We start from the raw sequence: 8,937 nt of genomic DNA, 5'->3' as shown, positions 1-8,937 counted from the left end.
ATAGACGCACGTGATTTTCAATATATTATGGCTGATTTAATGCTTCATATTCGGAAAATACCTTGGCTCACATTCTGTCCCATTTTATGACACATGCTATATAGAAATGTATAGAAATAAATTAGGAAATGTTTGTTTCGTATCTGATCTCTCTAGTTACAATGGTCCGATTCAGCCTATCATCAGATCAGATAAAATAGATTAATCGTCTAGTATCGTTCTGTAATATGATTTGATTAGGCAACTGGTAAAGGACAATTTGTCTAGCATATAACTAGGTCGCTATATCATTCTAATTAGCTTGTTTTATTTTTGTCCTATTTGAATTCATATCGAAATATAGCTAAAACTAAGAATATGTACATATATATATATATATAGTTATCAGATTATGAATAGATCGAGGACTATCTCTTTATTGTATATAATTCCGACCTCGCTTGTTGACAAGGTATCAAACAGAAAACATAACGTGAAAATAGTGTTGTATGCGTTATATAATTAGATTTGAATTTCATTTTCCATGTGACATTCATTTCGTAATATGTCAATTCTATAGACTTTTCGTACTAAAGATGAGTTGGTTTTGATCGGGATCCTAAAAAAAAGTCCATTGGCCTAAGGTCCAAACGCAAATAGTCTATGGGGCCTCTTTTTGCGAAATTCTCGTCAAGATAAAACTTCGCATCGCATGGAGTGCCCCGTCTCGTTAGAAGTGAAGTTTTCCATCTTTATTATAGTCGTCCCGACTATGGTTTTGTAGGGAATTCGAGCACTTGGCAGCAATCGTTGTGTTGTCAAAGAAAAGAGGTCCAGTTGTTTAAAATAGCTGAATTTCACTGAAATTACTGGTGAATTTATATGGTGTTTCATACGGATATGCAGTTATCCAGTAAGTTCAATTACGGCCACTTAATTTCAGAACAGTTTCATTGTTCCAAACATTTTCCTCGAATTTTTTCAAGTATTATGCGATTTGGATTGTTCTTGTTAATAGTAGGTTCATTGCTTGTAGCGCGTACATGTTTACCACTCTTGAAATGTAATTTCCCCATTTACAGCATCCCTGAATTTTATATACGCTTAATTTGATGACGCTAAGCTTACGATTGGATTGCCTTATAGATTTTAAAGACGTTTCGCTATAATCTTCCGGTACTCTTCTTGATTAATGAAGTACATTGATATTCTTGATAATCCGGACGTTGTCCTATGAACGTTCTGAACATTTCGGCTGTGAAGAGCATAGGTGAGTTTACTTGAAACTACGCGATATCGTTTTCGTACTTATTCTATAGCGTTTTCAAAATACATTTTAAATTTGATCCATCTATTAGTTCCAGAAAGAAATATCATAGAGTTGTATATATATAGTATATTCTTCTGTAAACGTGTATCTACAACACAAAATTTGCATTGGTCCTTGTGTACCTGTGGCCTTAAGCCTAGTGACTAGCTCTGGCGAGAAACCTGACATTACAGTGGTTGCGGCCTTAAATAAGATAGATTGTTGCGTCCTGTATCTGAATAAAAAAATGGACATTTGGCAGAGCACTGGGATGATCCTAGCAGTGCTTTCCATTGGCACCACATAATTGGAACTAATCACATAAGGAACCAGTGTTCGTATCAAGTTGGTCAATTAATAAATTGGCCAATTTAAAAAATTAATTATAGAGGAAGATGTAGAAAAAGATTGTTGAACTAAAAACACGAGACCTAAGCTTTTCCAATAAGTTTGTACGACTAGAGCACATTACTAGACTGGTAAACGTCGGCAATAAATACGTACGCTTTATATGAATGTAATTTCATGTTTACGAAACGAATGTACGTAATGTCGACGCACAGGTGGTCACGTACTGAGAAGCTTCTTATAGACGTATGTTATTTATTCAGTCCTTTCCGGTTACCTAAGGAAAAACAAAGTTAAGAAAAATGTGTAAAAACATAACTTGTCAATAAGAGAGTTTTGAAAACCGAAATTTTGAAGCCCCCTTTTTGCTCTACGAGAAGAGTGTCTAAGCCAAGCTTATTTCGTTCATTGTTTAATTTTATTAAAATAACGCTATTATTTAATGTATCATCTCTGCAATTCATATGTTTATGCTAATTTAATTTATTTCGTTTTTCTCATTGAATTTTTTACTATAATTGTTTCAAAGTACATATATGCATCTCTGTAGCGTTTTCAATATGGTATCACTCGTTTACTATTCTCCCAGAGTTCGTATAAATATGTTTAAAACCTTATGCTATATTTTACGTTTTGACCTCTGAAACTTGATGTTCAGATAAACAAAAAAAAATGCGTAAAATCTCTTGTAACGCTAGAACACCGATCACCCAAGACGACCAATAGCAGCTAGCAGTTGTTTACTATGCCTATTCAGTACGTCTGAGGTGTCCTGATACTGACCTTATACTTATACAGTAACAGCTCAAACTATTAGACAACATCCTCTTTCCCACTCTCAGTGATTCCCTGAATTCCCCTCAACGTTTGTTTAAGATCCTTCGAGATTTAGGCTCGAGAGAAGCCAATTGTTCAGCTAAAGAATATATAAAAACGCCAGACGTTTCTTTTACTCAAGGTTTACGTCGTCTTTATCTGTTGAGAGGATGCCGATTTAGACACACCTACAGTTCACCGACCTTGTCTAATAGTAAATACTGGAAACGTCCTTCTAAAGCTCATGTCGGCCCATATGCAAATGAAGTGTTCCAGCCGGCCTTTGTCCGTGTTAGAATTGGCTTGGTCTTGACAAAGACTCACCGTCGGTGCACGCACAAATTACGATCAGTCCGGAAGGTGATTGAGTAAGAACGAGGCAGACGTAACTATTTTCCGAACGCCTCCGCTGGACGCTAATTACTGTCTATAGGTTGGCAGTAAGTATATTAAATATGTCGGTGTTTATTTAAATCTTACTTTAGTCCTCGCTGATCGAACTAGCGTTGTTTACTACCAGATGCATGGCGTTATATCCCGTTCTGTCAGCTGTTTCCGATTGGCCGATCACGTCATGTGGTAATCTTCCCTCGGTCCATGGTTAGAGGTACAACGAGTTCATCTACAATTTTTGGACAAATTAAGAAGTTAACAACTTAGTGCATTAACACATTTTCATAACATCTGATGCCATCACTGAAGAGTCACCGAAACAACGGCATACGTACAATGCTGCACCTCGTATTTAGTCCAGGAGTTGCATCGAATAAAACAAAGTGTATATCGTGTACCTATGGTAAACTTTGCAGTGCATTCAAGTCATTAGATATTCACTAATGTCAAGTGGATTTAGAAGATTTATTTACGGTGTTAGTGGCGGATTACGAATATTCCTGCTTTAACGTATTTCCTTAGGCGAACTTCAGCACACCCACACTCTCACTGTTCCTTGAAAAGTTTCCAAGATCTTCTCGATGAGCACCTATTTAACCGACTAACGTGCATTTATGTTTGCAATTTAGACCATATGTTAGCTAGTCGAGACAACTGCACAAGTAGCTCTACAAGATTTGTAGGGTGCTATTGAAACACGTATTTAATCGATGACATGAAAAATACAGCGTTTAGATTTCCTGTATAAGACATCGCATCGTATTTTTCCGGTTATCGGTTGTCAGTTTTCTGAAATATTTACCATTTGACATCGGAACTGTGTCAGCATTGCATCAGATAGCTCATCTACCCCGCGGACGGGTGCGCATCTACCCCCAAGCCTCGAACCAAAGATTCATACCCGTTTAAGTTTAGTAGAGGGACGCCATTGTGGGAATATTTATAGCATGCCTTCTAATAGTCGGAGATATCTTTATATTACTCTATTCTCGAAAATTATATAATTCAAGAAACATTTTAAGTAAAGGATTGTTCGAGTTTGCTGAAACAAACCTACGATATTGTTTTCGGTAATGTAGACTAAAAATACTAGCGTGTTGGCGGGCTTCTGAACTGTTTGAATAATATTTCTTAGATATAACTTTTTCGGACGTCACCAGCATAAGGGAACATCCGACCTAGTCGAATATATAACAGAACATGCAGTTGCTAAAGGCTGATATTGGTCCAAACGGTTTTGAGCTCACACCTTAAGTTTTTTTTATGTTAATAAGTGCTGGTGGTATGAGTGAGTATTTTTCATTGTACTGCTCACTTCAAATACTGCGAACCTTTAGAAGAGACTAAGAGCTTTAGTGCCAATAATGGCTTTCCACTTCTGCTTATTTAGTTAACAGATAGGTTTCATTTATTGATACGACTTTGAGCCTCTGCGTCCACCTTGAAGCGCTTGCTTACCGGACTGTGTTAGGTGGGTTTAAATAAGTGGTAGTCCAATTGAACAAAGTCAGGACGATCATCTGACCAATTAAATGCTGTTGAGTATCAGTTGATGTAAAATGTCAATTTCCAGTCATGAGGTTTGTTATTTTAGTGCAAAAAAAAACACATAGGCGGGCCCTTTATTTGCCTAAAGACGTTTTTATCCACTTTCGTATAAATTTTTACAAATCCTGTCCTGTTTCACACCTCGTTTTTGGGAAATTTTTTCGTGATCATAGTTTGATGACACGGTGGTTCTTCACACATTCGGTCACATTTAAATCATGGAGAAAATGCACCACATTTCAGAGAATAAACATTTCTAGTTTTTCCTAAGTAAATAAACCACAGTTGTCATTTAGACGTTAAGGAAAATATTCATGGACATGGCTAATATTCATTTATCGCCTTTATTCTTCTGCTTAGTTTGTACTCTATGTCCTCACTTGCCTCTTGGCCGCTTTTCCTCCATGACCACCTTAACCGTCGTAGCTAATTTTTCTAAGAGTTGCATGAATTGCAGCTTTTAGTTTGAGCTAAATTTCCCGCAGTAGTATATTTTCATTACCCTCAACACTCACCACCTATCCGTCACTTCGCAGAACAGTACTGCAACTAAGAATAGTCCATTAACACATCTTCAAATCTGTGGATCCTCCTAGTTAATTCCTTAGAGCTACGCGGTCGCATAATCCCATATATTCGTTTGTTAATTCGTCAGCCAGTTCGTGCCTAGGGGCATTTACGGAGGCTAAAAAAGGCTACTCAAAGCAAAACGAAGATAAAGGTTGGTGTTGTGTCATCAGGTCGGCTAGTCTCGGGATGACAGCTGGTCGTATGAGTCTGTCGAATACGGTTGTAATCGATGGAAGCCTTTGAGCGTTTGGCTGTGAACGACGAAAACGCTTTGAACCCGCGGCTACCCTCAAAGCGTCCAGTCGGGTGAACACGCCGGAATGCACGAAAAGAAATGGGAAGTATAGGAAACATGAATGGCAAACGAGATTTCTTTTAAAATATATATCTATATAGAAGACGATGAAAATGAACACTACGAAGTGAAGCAAGGAACTAGGAGAGTCCATGTGAAAAAAGCAGCAAAGCGTTCAAAGAACAAGAAAAAATAGAAGTAGCCGTACCCGAAACAAGCAGTGGCTGCATGGAACTAAGGCTTGTCATTGGAACTGGAACGAGAACTGGGAAATCAGTCGGTAATTCGCCAGGGCGAAAAACAACTAGACGAAGCTAGACATCGAAGAAACTATAGCCTCACGTCTGCTCATGCAGCCGAAGGCAGTTTGTATTAATTTTGCATCTTTGTGATATAATAGTAACGCAAAGGTGGTGTTTATAAGACACTTCTATAAGACGCCCGCAAGTCTTTATGAGCAGATGGGTGTTTTTCTAGTTATTCATACACGTGCTAGATGGGCACGGATGGTATCAGGTGGATTGTGAGTCCCTGTAAGATAAAAAAAAAACTCGAAACATAGAGGATTGTGAATATATATATATATATATATATATATTAAGAGCTCTAGGCATACAGTACATATATTTAGATTCGCGTGTATTGTGTCATGGTAAAGCAAAAGTTAGAAAGGAAATCAAATATTATATTAGCTATATACCCGTATGCAGTTTTGGGCGCCGGAAAACGCAAAGGCAGCTGAGTGCAGTTGCTGAAATTAACCGTTTATTACAGCTTTTCCTATAGCTACTATTTAAAGAAGTGGATATATTACAAACGGTTAACATGTACAATCGAAAATCGGCGATGATGAAGCAATCCCCGGGTCAAAACAGGTATGAATGAGGTTTTTTTTTCGTGTGAAGTAAATATCGGCTCGAAGAAGAAGAAATATTCTTCGATGAAAAAATGCGGTATCACTAGTAACAGAAAGCTCCGCGTTAGGACGCCACCCTAGCAGTGGCACCTGTTTAGATGAGTGCGCCAATCTATCTCTTGGTATCTACGACTTCTGCTACCTTCGTTTTCGTTTTGCCGTCATGAGAAAGAAAAGGTCAAGACCTGCATTGAATTCATCTCATCTACGTTCTGTGTTACATTCAGTTCGTTCTCCACCCTCCTCTATCCGCTCGCTCTAGGCATCTAGTCTCTGAGCATTCCCCGCGTTCGCTCTGCCGTGCGATCGTAGTGTTTATCGTTCGCTTTCGACAGTTTCCTCTGCCTCCGCAGCTAGTGCTATTGGTGTTTTTGCTAGTGGCATTGTCTGGTTTGGCCACGTCATCGCGTATTACCTTCGAATACAGTACGGCCGACGCATGGGCGGGATTCGATCCATTGTGGCGACGAAGCGAGAAGGTAAAAAGATAGAAAAGGAAAAGGGGATAATAGGTGTAAAAGAAAAAAAAAAACAACTGGCCATTCGTTGGTCTGCTGCCTCGCGCCGCTTGCCCTGTGCATCTTGTTGCCAAGCTGTATCCGATTTATGCTTCCAACATCCGCTCAATTTTCCATTTCACTTGCAAGGCTACTGCCTTGCCGACATCCCACTGCTTTCCTCTTCCGCTACGGATTTTCAGTCTTTTTTCTTCGCCTGTTGTTACAATCGGCTCGGTATCGGCCGCCGTTGCCGATATCCTTTAAGCGTCACCACGAACGCACAAAAAGCGTCTGCTCCATACCCTCCCGTTTCGTTCCACGTTCCAACGTGGACAGGGTCTTGCCACCATGTTAGCTTGGTAACTGGCACGAGTTTGACATTTGGGGAACTGCCGAATCGGGACGGATTGGCCATGTAGATGTGGAATCACAGTACTACTGCTGCCTTTGCAGCGCAGCAAGACTACGTTCGACTGCGTGGGGGGTGAAGCTAGCAGCAACAGCACTGGCCAGTAAACAAAATATCATTTATAACCGAGCGAATAGCGAAAATAGCGTGTGAAAATAAAGGTAGCGGGCTACTAGGGCCATCTTCAACACCGGCAGATAAATAGAGGAAAAAGAAAAAAACAATCCCACTGGTAAAAGGTTTAAACTGTGGGGGAACTAGGAGAGAGACTCAAGCTGGGAGTGGAATTGAGCTCCAACATTCACCTCAGTCCTGCCTAACCCTATTCTTCGCGCGCGAGAAGAGGCGACACTTCTATCAAGACTGGGGTAAAGGGCTTGGCCACTATCTGATACTGTCGTTGGGGCCACCGGCGACACAGTACGTTGCCGCCTTTCTCTTTAAATGATATATATATATATATGATTTAGAGAGAGATTTATAGAGAATGCCGTTTATATGAATTCGGGCCGATCGCGCGGTTACGCGCGACATATAGCCCACAGTGCATCTCTACATAAACTTTAGTGAGGGTTTTTATGTCATATGAGTGCCATGTCCGACATAGCCCGAACAACCATTGAAAAGCTTTTCACCAAAGTGCTTTCATACACCGTCCTTGTTAGGACATGCTCTACACGGTGCTCGTTTTTTTACTCTTGACATTGTTGTTAACAACGCAATAGTGTCTCGTCCGGTGTCAGTTAGACGTTTGTTGAACACTGCGATAATACTCAACTTTCTAAGGTTATGGCAACCCTTACATTCTCTTCGTTCGTCCTCTATTCCCACACATATATATCGCTCATATCTCTTTGAAGAACAAAGGCTTCCGTAATATTTGTAAATCTTTAGATGGAAAAATACCGCTTTAGCGGTTGCCGATGGAACCGCATAAGCTCTATAGCGGTACACACCTGTGACCTTAATGCAAAACCAAGTTTTGGCGAGCTCTTAAATAGCTAAGATTCGACCACGTTAAGAGATAGCAATTTGGCAAACGAATGACACCGTGCACATACGGGGAAATAAACGCACAAATTAGTAACCTTTGGAATTGAGATTGTGAAGTAGTATCAAATTAAGGCCAGAGACGCCGACTTAATGGGTACCGCCGTCGAAAATTCCGTTTACATCCCCCACCACCATAGCAGATACTTGCGAGTGAGCCTTTTCTATCCGTAATCGAAATCTGTTTATTAATATTTTGAACAACGTCGTCACGTCATCATGACGAATAGAAAGATCTCTAACTAAGTTATATTCTCGACATGTGTTTGAGCAGTAACTGTTAAGCGGCAATCATTAAAAGATAAATTTTTTAAACTTTAGTTTTTTCGGCTTCTTTCCTGATGCCTACCCCTTGTTTGATAGCACACAACTGACAATCAATGAATAGATGCTAACGCTTAACGCTGCCTAGCAACAGTATCACCAGAATGACATGGTCCCTCAGTAAGTTGATTTACCTATCAAGACATTCGATTATAGCGTTTCAGGACGCTGTAGTCGCGGGCCACAATTGCGGGTTTTCTATTTCGAATGCACTGCGTGATCTTGATTTGCCTTTTGTAGGCGGTCGTACCACCCGCTTATATATGATTAGGCAAACGTGCACAGCGTGGCACTCTGATTGATCTTAGAGGACACCGTAGAAAACCTAAAGGGTTTATTGTGGGCTGAATGAGGACCATGGAAAGAGAGAACTATACCCTTGTGTCACCGGACGCCTAAATAGCCAACCCGTGGCTGGCTGGAATCTGCCATGAACGCCTATGTCAATGTTTAGACTGAAGACGTTGCGACTATGTAGGT

General features: G+C 40.0%; 1 long non-coding RNA gene across 1 annotated transcript in view; it reads right to left on the bottom strand.

The window, feature by feature from the left end:
• Positions 1-436: 436 nt before the first annotated feature.
• The window catches only part of LOC111259384 (uncharacterized), a 28,115-nt gene continuing 19,614 nt past the window's right edge, over positions 437-8,937 (bottom strand). The window contains exons 2-4 of the long non-coding RNA XR_002679612.2: positions 2,933-3,074; positions 1,793-1,913; positions 437-1,234 (exon numbers count right to left, since the gene is read on the bottom strand). This is a non-coding gene — a long non-coding RNA (uncharacterized LOC111259384). The remainder of the gene's footprint in view (positions 1,235-1,792; positions 1,914-2,932; positions 3,075-8,937) is intronic.

Source organism: Varroa jacobsoni, unplaced genomic scaffold (genome assembly GCF_002532875.2).
Source record: "Varroa jacobsoni isolate VJ856 unplaced genomic scaffold, vjacob_1.0 scaffold_327, whole genome shotgun sequence".
In the NCBI taxonomy this organism is placed as follows: Eukaryota; Metazoa; Arthropoda; class Arachnida; order Mesostigmata; family Varroidae; genus Varroa; species Varroa jacobsoni.
Note: the sequence above shows the minus strand (reverse complement) of the source record. Positions and strands in the feature narration are given on the sequence as shown.